The sequence below is a fragment of the Mustela nigripes genome, chromosome 15 (genome assembly GCF_022355385.1).
Source record: "Mustela nigripes isolate SB6536 chromosome 15, MUSNIG.SB6536, whole genome shotgun sequence".
Classification (NCBI taxonomy): Eukaryota; Metazoa; Chordata; class Mammalia; order Carnivora; family Mustelidae; genus Mustela; species Mustela nigripes.
The window spans coordinates 12,577,260-12,591,855 of NC_081571.1; the positions used below are offsets into that span (position 1 = coordinate 12,577,260).

At 49.8% G+C, this 14,596-nt stretch overlaps 1 long non-coding RNA gene across 2 annotated transcripts; it reads left to right on the forward strand.

Moving 5' to 3' along the window:
* The first annotated feature begins 9,537 nt into the window (after positions 1-9,537).
* On the forward strand, positions 9,538-14,150 carry LOC132002847 (uncharacterized). Of its 2 annotated transcripts, none has more exons than XR_009400034.1 (3): positions 9,538-9,926; positions 12,565-12,654; positions 13,845-14,150. It is a non-coding gene; the product is annotated as an uncharacterized LOC132002847 (long non-coding RNA). The 2 variants fall into 2 exon arrangements; XR_009400035.1 differs by having other exon boundaries at positions 9,538-9,834.
* The last annotated feature ends 446 nt before the right edge of the window (positions 14,151-14,596 follow it).

Genomic DNA, 14,596 nt, shown 5'->3' on the forward strand with positions numbered 1-14,596 from the left:
CCCTCTGACTCTCCCTGCCACTCTGCCTGTGCTCACTCTTGCTCTCTCTCTCTCTCTCTCTGACAAATAAATAAATAAAATCTTTAAAAAAAAAAAGAAAAGAAAATGCAAATCCAGCCCCAGGAATAAGTAACTCCTTTAATCCTTGGCTCTTAACCATGGGTGTACTTGACAATCACCATGAGAGCCTTGAAAAACACAGATACCTGGAGTGGGGGGGGGGGGGTGCATGGGAGGCTTAGTCAGTGGAGCATCTGACTATCTATTTTGGCTCAAGTCGTGGTCTTGGGGTTGTGGGAATCAAGCCCCATGTTGGGCTCTGCACTCAGTGGGGAGTCTGCTTGAGATTCTCTCTCTCCCTCTGCCCCTCTGCTGGCTCGAACTCCCTCTCTTTCAAAGTAAAAATAAAAACAAAACCAGAGATACCTGGGCCATGCCTGGAGCTCCTGTTCAATTGGCCAGCAGGGTCCAGACTGTGGCATGTTTACTGTCTCAGGTGCCACTGGGGCTGAGAAGCCATGAGCGCCACTGCCTGAAATCCTCATAGGTTTCTTTGGTTTTTTTTTTTTTTTTTTTAAGATTTTTATTTGTTTATTTGACAGAGAGAGAGAGGGAGAGCACAATCAGGGGGAACAGCAGACACAGGGAGAAGTTGGCTCCCCACAGAGCAAGGAGCCTGATATGGGGCTTGATCCCAAGACTCCAGGATCATGATCCAAGCTAAAGGCAGGCACTTGACCAACTGAGCCACCCAGGTGCCCTTGAAACCTTCATAGGTTGAATGTATTCACTGAGAGCCAGCTATGTGCAAGACTGGTGCCAGGAGGTAGAGGAGGACATTAGAATTGAGAGGGGACACTAAAATGCCAAAGAATTTCCGGTTTTGTCCCATGCTGGCCACACCCGAGTGGAGGAGGCTGGAGAACTTGCAACAGGTCTTGTGATCACAGGGGCGTTCGAGGTGGGGTGAAGGGATCCCTGTCTGTTGGAATGAAGATGTTTTGGAGTATGTGTACCTGACGGTTCACATCATACCCCCAGGGAGAGAGCCAGCTTTTGGGGCAGGGCCAGTAGGGGGGATGTGAGGGGAGGAGTCACCCTCAGGCCACACACATGGAGGCTGGATCCTGTCTTTCATCACAGTTTTCGTATTTTGTGCAACATAGATATTTCACCTTAATTTTGATTTTTTTTTTTTTAAAAACATATTGCATTAAAGGGGAGCCTAGGTGGCTTAGTTGGTTAAGCGTCTGCCTTCAGCTCAGGTCATGATCTTGGGGTCATGGGCGCTACTACTGCTCAGCAGAGAGTTTGCTTCTCTCTCTCTCTGTGCCTTTCCCCCCTCCCTGGTCATGCATGCACGCTCTCTCACAAATAAAAAAAAATTAAAATAAATAAAATACTGCATTAAAATATTGTTTATCCCAATTACTAGGTTTTTTGGTGTTCTTTTCAATTTCTCCCCAGATGCCAGTGAGACTCACTTGTTTTCTCACCTGGCCCTGCTCTGGGGAAGGGAAGTGACATTCCTTAAGGCATTAGTGGGTGTGGCTTGCGGCCGTGAGACAGGCTTTCCTGTGGGGAAGACTTGGATCTGAATCTCAGCCGCAGCTGTGTGACCTCAGACAGGTCATTAACCTCTCTGAACCTCAGTTTCATTCTCTGTAACCTGGGGCCAATAAATTCCTGTTGGTAGGGTTTGCTGTGAGGGCGAAATTAACCAATGTGATGTCATCACAAAGGGTAACTCAGGGCCTCATGTGGGGCCAGTGGCCAATAGAGGGCCACTGTTTCCTGACTGGGGGGCTGTGCCAGCCATGTCTGGTCACACACCAGGCTCAAAGGGCAGACAGACACGGCTATCACGCCACGGTCCTTGCCCTGGATCTTTAGTTTCCTGTGGCTCCTGCTCTCCTTCTCTTCTTTTCAGGTGTGAATGAACCCTGGCAGCCCAAGGAATGGGTGACAGAGGGTGAGGGTGAGGGCGACCGTTCTGCCTCTCCTGCTGCCCACCCCCACCCCTGCCACCTCCCCCAAGCTCCTGCACACCATTGTCTGGCTCCTCAGGCATCCTTGTCCCTGCAGCACACAGAAGGCCCCTTTGTCTGGGCCGCACCTGACTGCAGAGGCGGAGGTGGGGACGGCGCTCCTGGCATGCAGCCAGGGCACTTTCAGCAATAACAACATTAGTCATGCCTCTTCCAGAAACTGCCTCATAAACCGTTTCTGGGTCTGGGTGGCCCTGGGCAAGTGTTTTTCATTTCCTTTCTATGTTGATTTTTAAATGCAGGCTGCTCTTTGGTGCCAGAGACTCTCTGGGTCAGTCTGGTCCACCCAACGATGCTCTGGCCCCTTGGGAGGGTCACCACGTTGGCCCCGGGCAGAAGCGAACCTGAGCTGCCACAACCACCCTGGGGAACTGAAGGCTCTAAACATGAATGCAAATCTCCAGGGTCCCCCTCTAGGTTCTTTGGCGAATCGCCTTGGAGCGAGCTCCTTTGCCCCAGGAGCATGGTGCCGCTCCGTGGGTAGGCACTGGGCTCTTCCTAGCTGCAAGGGGGCTCAGTGTTACCCGGTTTCCTGGTCATCTCCAGGCTACCATCAGGAGGGAGAGGATGGGCACACCAGGAGTAAAGCTACTTGCTCATCATGTCAGAATGGGATAGCCCGAGGGTGCCTGGGTGGCTCAGTGGGTTAAAGCTTCTGCCTTTGGCTCCGGTCATGATCCCCATGTCCTGGGATCCAGCCCCACATCGGGCTTTCTGCTCAGCAGGGAACCTACTTCCCCCCACCCCCTGCCTGCCTCTCTGCATACTTGTGATCTCTGTCTGTCAAATAAATAAATAAAATCTTAAAAAAAAAAAAAAAAAAGAATGAGACAGCCAGGAACTAGATGGGGTGTGGGGGAGTGCTCCTGGCATTGGGGGTGGGGGCATGGGGAGCTGGCAGGTTGAAGCCAGGTTGTCAGCATGCTGACTGAGGGGGTCTTTAGGGTGGTTCCTAGACATCTGTGTTTTCCTCTTCTCCCAGGCATGTGGTGGGGTGGTGTTTTCTTATCTTGAGGAGCTTGGGCATTTGCATGGAAGTGAGTGTGTCACTTCTGAGTGTAAGTTTTTAAAAGCCCATGCTTTGCTTTACACCATTCTTTTCTTTTGCCATGGCAACTGGCAGTGTCCTAGATAGGGCCTCCCCCTCCTGCTACCCCCCCTCCATCAGTCTGGGTCCTGGAGTGAGGACATGAGAGGCTGACGCTGGGGGTTGTTTGCTACCCTCAGCAAGACCCAGCCCTTCTGGACTGCTGCACTGACCCGCCCCTCCCGGCAACTTAGGGCCGTGGTGACAGGCAGCAGAAATAAAATTTCCTGTCCTCTTATAAACCCGCAGCGTTTCCCTTTTCAAGGGTGTTGAAGGAAGTCTCTGCCGTGGGTCAGAAGGCATCCTGGATGTGTGGCAGGCTTGGCTTGCCACATGTCCCCATCTTGGCCATGTTTGAAAACTTAGATGAAATATTATTTACACCATGAAGCCTTCCATAAATAGGGGAGACAGGTTTAGCACATAAAACCCCAAGACGCACAGTTAAATTTGATTTTCAGATAAACAATGCTGAACAACGCATATTTTTCAGCTTAAGTATGTCCTAAGCAATATTATGCTTAAAAAAACCACATTATTTATATGAAATGCAAATTTAACTGGGCATCTTGATTTTTATATGGGAATCCTATCTATAAAACTTTCTTTCGTCTAAACTTCATACCATTTTATCTATTTATCACTTTCTATCTGTGATAATCACAGCCCCATTTTATGTGTCCCATTGGACTTTGGGCTTTTTGAGGGCACACCCATGTCCGCGGCCCCACTGTTTCTTCCATGGCACCAAACCCCAAGACCCTCACAAAGCACAGGGATGAACTCAATGAAAAAGTTGGCTTTGAAGTGGCAAAAAGCTCTTAGAAGAACTGAAAGGAAAAAAAAAAATCAAAAGTACAAAGTATTAGACATTTGTGTCCCTTTCCATTTTCTTGCTTCCTTTCAAATGTTAGCAGAATCTAGCATTTAACATCTTGCTGTGACCGTGGTTCGAGCATCTGGTATGAAAAGGCTCACATTTTTTGAGGTGGTGTTCATCATTTCCAAGCAGACCTGTTGCAGGAAACAGAGTCCTTCCCTCCGGGGTCCCTATACTGTTCTGGGAAAGTGCCCTGCCCCCAGGGGCATGGGGGCTGGGGGAGGGGTGGGAGGTACCCATTGAAAGTGGGAGGTTTTCCTGAGTTTCCAGCCCCTAGATTGACTCCCAAGGCACCTCTGCAGACGCAAGTCCTCCTAGACAACCTTGCGAATGAAGCCATGGACAACCAGAGCAGGCAGACTCCGCCCAAGGGCCAGAACCCTCGGTGGGGTGCACGACTCCCCTTTCAACCTTGCAAACCCATGTGGGCATCACTGAGGTTCTGCAGGTTGGACATTCACCAGTATCTGCCTTTTAGCCCTTAAGGAAGTGTCAGCATCCTGAGGGCAGATGTTTCTTGCTTCTCACTGCCAAGACACGGCTTCATGTTTATCTCACTTTTCCTTCTTGGTTTGGGCTCACGGTGCGGAAGTACATGACTCTTCTGAGCTGTAGCTCTTCATCCCCCTGTCACAGAAGCCTAATGGGCCAGAGATTCTCTCCCCACCCCTTCCCTTGCTAGCCCCGTTCTCCCACAGTTCCTGGGACAGTGTAGGGAAGGATAAAACTGACCCACCTTGCAGAATCGCCTGCAATCTGTGTAACTAGAGCAGCTAGTAGTAGCCAGTACAATACCTCCAACCCAAGGGAGAAGAGTCAACTTTCGTAAAAGTGTGGACAGCCAATGCATGTCTCTACATTGTGATATCTTCCCCAGATTCATTGCAGTTTAGTTCTCTCCCATCTCCATAACAACCTGTATCCCAGGATAAGCAGAGAGAGCCATAATCAACAGAACTGGAGTGGGGGATGCTCTTGGTATTTCTGTACAGGGGTGTCTCATCTTCTTCTTGTAGGTCCTTGAGGTTTGACCCTTGCGTGCAGTCCCTCAAATGGTCCCAGGTGGATGTAGGGGCTCCCAACATGCTTGGCACTTGGGTCCCTGTGACAACATCCCAACAGCTAGGTTCCAACAGCCAAGATGCATGCGGCATGCATGTATCACACATGCACAGGGCAAACAGCAGGCTACACAGCCCCTACAAAGAGAGCACGGGAAGTTGAGATTAGGATGTGAGCGCGGAGAAGAACACCAAGGATGGCCATGCCTCGTGTCAGGGCTCTGGATCTCCCCCAGTTCCAGCTCCCAGTTTCTTCTGAATTTTCCTTTTCCTTCCTGCATTGTGCAGATGGTCCTGGACCTCTGACCCAGAACAGCTCAAGCATGGGACAGACCCATCCCCTTGGATTTCTCGGTAGAGAACCAAATACACAAAAAATTCTCCTGAAATGAGGCCAAAAATGCCTACATGGCAATAACACACATCAGATTATGGAAACACAAATAAGCTTTCTGTGCTTAAGAGTTCTCTCGGCCATTTTCACCACTGGCCTCTGGCCTTCCGCGTGACGTCTGCCTGCTCGAGGGTCCTCCCCTCTCGTTTCATCCTGCCCCAGACTCCTGCTCCTGGGATGCTGTGACCAGGAGGGGCCCCCGAGGGGAGGGCTTTTGACATTCTGCTCATGTTCTGTCTTGACTTGGGTGATGGTTACATGGGGAATTGCTTTTTAATCATTTTTTAAACTGAACATATATGACTTGGCCACTCTTCTAGATGTACAATACATCTTACATACACACACAAAAAAAAAAAGAAAGGAAAAATGCCTGTTCATTTTGCATGTAGTGTGGTCTGGCTATCTCTTGTTTACTTCCTTTTAACGACGTCTTAGAGCCTAATCTACTATTCCAAAGTAGTTTATCTACTTATTTTGCTAAGTGTAGGCAGTTCTTCCCTGAAGGGGAATGTCTTAACGTAAGATAAGAAAAAACTTCTTAGCAGGATGGGCTCCACCCGGTTTTGACAATCGCCAAAATGACGATTCTGCTCATGTTCTGTCTGACGATTCTCTCAGAATGGGAGAGAACAGGGTCCGGCACGGTCGGAATGTGGGGCGTGGGGGGCAAAAGGCAAGAGACAGAGATGAAGAGGTCAGCTGGGCTCAGACTGAAGGACCCTGCAGACCGGGCTGTGCCGCATGCATCTTATCTTAGGGATGGAGGAGGCGCAGATCTCAGCGGACCTATACCCAGATGGACCAGATCCAAGGCTAAGATGGGAGGCCCGTTAGGAGGGGATGTGATGAGTTCAGGTGGGAGAGTAGTCATACGCTGGCAGAATGGGGTGTGGAAGGGGATGGACAGGATCTGTGCTTCGGGGATAGAGTGTGCAGGACTGGGTGACCCATTCGGTGTGGTGTGGAGGGGAGAGGCAGGAGCCTGGGATACTGTCAAGTTTCCAGCTGGTGTCACTCTCCGGAGGGAGACGGGCGGGGGCCGGGGGCGGGGGCGGTGGCCGCCCGGTGGGCATGCACATGCAGAATGCAGAGGAAATGGGGATTGGAGACTCTCCTTCAGACCCCCAAGGCAAACAGAACAGACTTCTAACTCTTTCTTTTCACTCATCTTGAGATCAAAATCTGCCATCTGGTTAGCGAAGATGACAAGGCAATCCTGCCCTCTGGTCTCTATCACCATTCTAGGCAGCTACGGAAGTGGAGAAAAGGCAAGAAAGGGAAGAAGGAGAAAAGAAAGGAGCCTGAGGCGGTACAGGCAGAGGAAGGGGCAGGAGTAGCAGGGGAGGCGGAAGAGGAAGAGGGGGCGGGGACGTGGGTTCAGTGGAAGAGGGGGTGGGTACCAGCTGCGGTGCCTGCCATAAGCTGCAGTTCTTTCCGCGGAAGTTTCTCTCGCTCATTCGTTAATTCATTACGTCATCCACTCATTCAGGAACTGTTGCTTGAGTGCCTACTACGTGCAGGCTCTGTGCATAGGCCCCGCGGAGGTTCCCTGATAATCAAATCATATGAGGCTCCAACTCAGGTGGAGTTTAGAACGTGGTAAGCAAGGCAAATAAGGAGCAGCTAAATACAAATTAAATAATTTTGGTAAGGGCCATCTATAAAGGAAGAGTAAAGAAGGCTATGGGAGAACAACAGGGGGTACTGAATTGAGGGGTGTGTGTGTGTGTGTGTGTGTGTGTTTGTGTGTGTGTGTGTGTGATTCTTTAAGGCAGAGTCAGGGAAGTCTTCCTAATGAGAGGATGAAAATTTCCCAGCCAGGCTGTGATAGTCAAAATAGGTAATAACGACCCAACCCCAGATCTCTGTGGCTTAACATTCACTTGGCTGAGGGTCTCCGTAACTCTTTGGGGCAGCTGCCCTCCACATGTGGCTCAGTGGGTCTAGGAGGCTTTGATCTTAGAGCCCCCCCCCCCCCCCCCCCCCCCGCCATGTTAACTTGTCTTCCAAGGGCACTGGGGCTGGAAACAGAGCAGGCAGAAAGGCTCTCCAGTTCTGAATGCTTCAGAAGTCCCGTGTGTCACTGGTATTTCACTGCCAAGGCAAATCTCATGGCCGTGCCTGATTTCAAAGAGACATGAGCCTGGAAAGAGAGAGAACCAGAGATCTTGGTGAGGGCCAGTAACATCTACCACCTAGATCAGGAATGGGGAGCAGGGCTTTCCAGGTGGGAAAGGAAAGATAGAGTGGATGGAGTGTTGTGAGCAAAGGTAAAGCAGAGAGAATTGATTGGAAGTACGGTCAGCCTCAGATCTTATACAGGAAGGATTATGTGTTCTATCCTAAGTACACATGAATGCTTTAAAGGAAGGAATTCTGGGTGTATGATCCATTGGTTAAAAAAGTGTTTGGGGCTATTATATGGAGAAATAGAAGTAGAGATTATTGGAATTGTCCAGGCTAGAAATGATAGTGGCTCAGAGTAGGGTGGTAGAGAGCAAGAAAGCCGATACGATGGGGAGATATCTTGGTGGTAGAATTGGTGACATTGGGGGTTAGATTGGAATGGAAGAAGAAGAAGGGTCAAGGATGACAACACATTTTCTGGCTTAAGCGACTTCATGAATGGAGATGCCACATATGAAGACAGGAATAGACTGTAAGCGCGCGCGTGTATGTGTGTGTGCGCGTGCGTGCGTGCGCATATTTCCAGGGAGCCTTAGGGCTCTGTTTGGTACAGTGCGGGGAGAGCTACCTCTGGAACACCCAGGAGCTGCCAGGTGGATAGCTGCATATAACATCTGGATCTCTGTGGTATCTAAATGCAAGGTGAGCAAAGCTCTCTGTTGCACCTGTAGAGAAGCAGGAGACTTGAACACAACACTGGATTCTCTCCTCTCACTCAGAGGCCAAGTGCAAATGTTACTGCCTGTCTTGAACATAGTGTCTTCACAGGAAACTTGGGGCACAGTAAGGCCAATGGAGATGACTACCCTTGAAAGAAAATTGATTAGACCCAGTTTTTAGGAAGAGAGGGCGTGCCATACCAAGCAGGGCCACACAGGGAAGCACCAGGGTTGATCAGGAGACAGAGGGAGGAGGGGAGAGAACTGGAGGGCAAGGGTCTTCATGGTAGTTTCCATTGGAAGGAACAGGTAAGGCACAGGAAGCAGGTTTAGGATTGGTTAGTTTGAGTAATTTCGACAAGCTTGGGGGCATACAGCTGTCCCTAGTTGTCTGATACTTGGCTCTGGGGTGATTGGTATAGGTGGATTGTGGCCCAGAGTGTAGGGCCCCAATAACAGAAGGTGAGAAGGTGTGGGTTCTCATTAGCTGGTTTGCACTTGAGATGCATGTTCCTGGGCTGGTTCCCTAGCTCTAGGACTTGATTAGCCCTGGGAGTGGTGATCAGTCTCTCTAGGGCCAGAAAGGCCCCACATGTCAAAGCATCAAAATGCAGAAAAATAAAAGACACGTTAATGAACTGCCCACTTGTGTAACAGAATCCCACAGTGCACCCCTAAAGTTCAACCATGCTTAGAGGAAAAATGTCTAATGACATTTGAAAAGTATTTGTGAGCTGTGTTGTTAATAGATATCCTAACATACCTACCACCCAACACTTTCCTTAGTCATCTGCTCCGAGAGCTACATGTAAAGACAGGGAATACACAGCTCCCCCCTCCATCCCCAGCCCACCCCCCTCCCAGTGCCATAAAACAAGAACCTATTTTGGCCTCAGTGACTCTGTAAATGAAGTCAGCACAGGCCACGCTTATGAATAGAAGGCAAAAGCCTCGGTTTTATATTTAATTTTAATGTGCTCTTCTGAGAAGTGTTATATTCCTGAGGGAGAGAGAGAGAGATGGGTTGCCTGGGAGACACGGTTCTCAGGCCAGAATCTCTGTTGTCTACGAAGTAGCGTGGACATTACAGAAAGTTACCATACGATGGAATGATTGGAGAAGAGATCGCTTGACTAGAAGAAGGCGTTGGGAGGCAGAGGCATGGGCGGGAACACGCCTGCGCGTTCTCGCCGTGCGCGCCAGATGGCGGGGCTACCCCTCTCCTGACGCCCAGCGGCTCCTGAGCCGGTCACACACACTAAGCAGGCCAAGGTGTGTTCCTGCCGGACAATGGTGCAACTGTTCACTCTCCAGGAGCAGGGGGCGTGGCTTGTCATCGGCTTGCTACAAGGGTTTCTGCTCGGTCAGGAAGTGCTGGCCCTTGGCCCTGCCCTGGGTTGCTCTGCCGCTGTTCCCCCCACCCTCCAAGGGGTACTCATCACCTATCCAGGCGCATCACGTTGCTCTGCAGACTCGGGGCGGGGAACTGGTGTAGAGACGCTGACGCACTGTGAGGTGAGGCTGCTGTGAATAACACTCTCTCATCTCTGATCCAGAGACCCATGTCTTCTGTCACATTCCCGAAACGTCTGTGCTCGCGGAAGGAGGTAAAGTCGCAGCCGCTTGGTGGGTCTTGACATGAGAACGCAGCTATTGTTCTGAAGTGTAACTAGTGTGTGTTACAAAGCAGTCATCGGGCCCCTAACAAGGGAACTTGTGCTTTGGGAGAAGGACACCTGGTAATGAACACTAATGGCTCCTTTAACAAAGGACACCAGCTTCTACTTAATTTGGATCTTAGGCTGTTGGGTGTAAGATGACATGAATCTGAAAGAAAGAATCAAAACGCGGTCAGAACGCTCTTTTCTTTTTTAAGCGTTTCTTGTGATTACAATGTTCTTGGCAGAATAATGATGCTTTGTTTTAAAAATGAAAACTCCTATGGCAAGGAGTCTCACTGGAAAGGCAGAATGTAAGCTTAGGAACCTTCCATGGCGCAATTTTGCTGAAATGCAAGTAGGCTTTTGGACAGGTAGCTGTCTTTGGGGTGAATTCCAGTTGAAGCCAGGAGGCACGGCGTCCCTCAGTCATCGTCCCACCCAGGTGCACCCGCCCCCACATCTGGGCAGTTTCTTGGAGAGGGTGTTGGCCCTGGCTGGACGGTGGGCTAGCCCAGGGCCGACCTGCACCCTTCCCAGCTGCAGCGGCTGTCAGTTAACAGTGACGCAGTCTCTCTCTCTCAGGCGGAGTGTGCACGACGCCTGCTAAGTACAGTGAGCAGAACACACACAACCCCTCATTTCCCTGCGTCTCTTTCAAGCGCTTCTCCCTTGCACCTGTGTTCAATTTTAGCCTCAGCGGTGTGTCCTTAGACGCAAGCATCTCACAATGCTCCTCGTGTGGGCATTTGATGATTGTGATGGTGCTCACACCCTTTCCCTTGACAGTCTCAGTCTCTGACCTGCTAGTATAAGGGAGTCTTCATCCCGTAGTCTTCCCCAAGTTCAGAGGGAGGGCAGCCGGGTCGGTGTGTGGGTCCTGTTTGGGCTGTGATAGAGTCCCACAGCCTGGGTGACTTAGGAAGAGCAATGGAAGTCCAAGATCAGGGTGCAGCATGGTTGGTGGGAGCCCTCTTCCAGATGCCAGGCTTCTGGCTGTATCCTTGCAGGCTCACAATGGCTATGGGGGTGGGAGCTCTCCGGGGCCTCTGGTATGAGGGCACCTATCCCCTTCCGGAGGACTCTACCTTCGTGACTTGGGCACCTCCCAAAGGTCTCACCTTTAAATACCATCCCTTTTGGAGGGTTAGGATTTCAACATATGAATTTGGAGGGACGCAAACATTCCAGCCGCAGCAGTAGGAGACTGGATGTTTGTTGGACTTCTGCATATCTTTGCCGGGGAACACACAGACAACCGGAAGCATGCAGATCCCTGTGAGCCTGCCCTGTGGCCCTTGACTGCTGGGGAGAGCAGAGCTGCAGAAGCAAAAGAGGACAGGTGTGGCCGCTCCAGGGGGACTCCCGAGACTGGATAACCTTGGCACAACAGGAAGTGCCCTGTGTGGGCCAGGAATGCAAAGTGCGCTCGGTGTCTGCACCAGCACGGTCTGTCTCTGTCAGCTTTGTCAGGCTTCTCCTTTCCTCCCGAGGGTCCCCGCCTGCCGTCTTGCTCAGGACCTCCTGCTCCGCTTCCTTCTTAGTCACATCTCCCATTTCTGAGACTCTGTTTCTGTCCTTTTGTTCTTTTTATTTCTTTTTATGGTCTGGTTTGAGTTCTTTGTGCACCCATATATATGTGTGAATCATAAATTAAAAAAAAGATTTTTTTTTAATTTAATGCAATGGGCAAAAAGCCCCAGAGTAGCTTAGAAACACACAAGCGTACTTGGCCCATTGCCCACTCGGTGTCTTCCCCAGTCCTGCGACAATCCTAGGCAGAACTAGCAGACTCATTTTACAGGTAAGAAACTGAGGCTCACAGAGGTGAAGGAAGTGGCCCAGGGTCACACGGGGGTGTGCATGGAGCTAGCTCCCACGCTCACACTCCTCATCCCCCAAGAGTGGCAGGAGGGACGTGGGCACCGAGTAGTAGGAACAGCATGGACTTCGGAGCCACACACTCACGAGTGTGTCTTGACACCTTCACGTACCGGCCCTGTAACTTGGTCTCCCTGGGGTTAACAACAGCAGATCTCAGGGGGTCACTGCAAGGTCCTGGAATGGGACAGCCAATGCCCACCCAATGTACACCCCACCCCCCCATCTCCTCTGTTCTCCCCTTGCTAAGCCCACCCACTTTCATCACCTCCTTGTGCCTCAACACACCAAGTGGGCTCTACCTGAGGGCCTTTGCTTGTCCTGTTTCTCTGTCTGGGGCTGCGTGTCCCCAGATGCACAAATGGTTTCCTCCCCACTTCCTCTAGGTCTGTAATCAAGCATCAGCCTCTTGGCAAAGGGTTCCCTGACCTCTGTTCTTAAAATCTCAACTTTTTCCCAGCCATTCACAGTCTTCATCCTTTATTTGCTCGATAGGACATGCAACTCTCCAATATCATACATACCACACTAATTCTTTTTGTCAGTTTTTCCCGGTTAGGAAGCAAATTCCACGAGATCACACAATTTTGCGTTTTTGCTCACTGCCGTACCCTCGGCTCCTTGAACACCGCAGACAATAAATATTTGTCAAGGAAATCAGTATTATTATTATTCTCCCTTTCTTTTTGCATGGTCCTGGATCAAGACCCCGCAAAACAACAGAAAGAAAACCAAAGAACCTCTTCTGTGCCTGGGCAGTCCTCAGCCACCTCACGAGGGGCTCAGGGATTTCTCTGTGAGTAGAATTTCTGCAGTTTCATTCTTTTCCCTTCTTCTCTTTGACATATTTCAGTGGTGCATGCTGGGTCAGTTGTTCTGAGTCCTAGAACTGTTCTGGAGCAGAATGGAAATTTGGAGCGCAGACTGCGGACGGGAATACACATCACAGGGCACCGTGGGATTGCCTGGCTGGGCCACCTCAGTCTTGGCGCTGAACGTGTCTGCCTATTGTCTCTGGTTTCACTCCTTCCTTGGGTCCACTCTCTAGATCCAGCTGAGTTCCTGATTGTGTAGCCTGGCTGCTCATGAGAAAGCTTAAATCCACCTGGTTTCTCCAGATCCTGAGTCTGGACCAGAATGTTCTCAGGACAGCTCTGGCCCCGTGAGAGACAACATTCTCCCCACATAACAATATCCCCCCAATGAATGTCTTTCTGAGATTCTCATATCCTTTTTATGGTAACCTTTGATTTCAAGCATGTCTAACTGCCTATTCTAAATATTTCTAATCACTAATGTGGCTTCCCTGCTGCCAGTCAGATTATCTTCATTCGTGAATTTTGATCTGGTGAATCAGCTTTCTTTCTTTGCTTTTTTTTTTTTAAAGATTTTATTTTATTTAAAGATTTTATTTTATTCATTTGAAAGAGAGAGAGACAGACAGAGCGTAGGGGTGGGGTAGAGGGAGAAGCAGGTTCCCCACTGAGCAGGCAGCCCCGTGTGAGGCTCCATCCCAGTATCCGGGGATCGTGACCTGAGCCAAAGGCAGAGGCTTAACCAACTGAGCCACACAGGCACCCCAAAAGATTTAAAGTCATTTCTATACCCAAGGTGGGTCTCCAGCTCACAACCCCAAGATTAAAAGTTGCGGGGTCTGCTGACTGAGCCACCCAGGCATCCCACAGTGAGTCAGCTTTCTTGTTTCTTTTTATCCATGTCCCCTCTGAAGTGTGTGTGTGTGTGTGTGTGTGTGTGTGTGTGTGTGGCATTTTGGCATACAATTCCCCTAGAAAACACACATAGGGTTCTTCTTCACTCTATTTTTGTTGGGAGGCTGCATCTCTCCTTCCACAGCGCTCTGTGTATATGGTCCAACTGAAGGGAGTCTTTTCAATGGCTCTTGCCATAGATGTCTGACTCTTCTTCTGCTGGCGATGCCCCCAACTCCTGCCACAGGATTGTACATTTCCACCTTATTGCTCTCAGGCTCTTCCATGGAACGCAGGACGCAGTGTGACTGGGGTCCCTGTTTTGAGCAGCAGCTTTCAGCAGACTGGCTGGTCTGCCGGTCTTCCTTCTCTCTTCGCTTTGGCAACAAGAAACTTCTCTGTCAGACCGATTCCCTGGGTGAGATGGTGTGGAGCCGGGCCACAGCCAAATGGTGATGAGCATGTAGCATGAAAGAGGAAAAACCCTATATTTTATCATGAGAACAAAGAATAGAGAAAGGCAGAAAGAAGAAGGGTGAGAACATCCTGGGCAGCCTCTTCCCTGAGGCTCCTGGAGCTGGCCTGGTTCATGCCTTCTTAAAGCCTAATCCTTAGAGTCTATAAAATAATTCATTGTTTTTCTAATAAACTTCCTGTGTTATATGTTTTTAATGTTTGCGTGAGTTGGGTTCTACTACTAATAAGAGTAGTGAAAATGATACTGACACTAATAATGTAGTTAAACTAAATGTTTACCATGTGCCAAGTACTTCATACTTAGACAACTTTTATTCCTACAGTAACCCACTTTACAGATGAAGAAACTGAGGCACGAACAGAGAGGCTAATTAACTCATCCAAATTGCCCAGCCAGTGAGTAGCAGAGCCAGGATTTGTACTTGAAATCTGACCCCAGGCCTGTACCCTCGACCATAGGATACAGGATCTCTCTCTAAAAGAATTATGGTGTTCCTTTCATGAGAAGCCTCCCAGCATCCTTCGTTTAGGGCAAACCTTCCCACATCATTA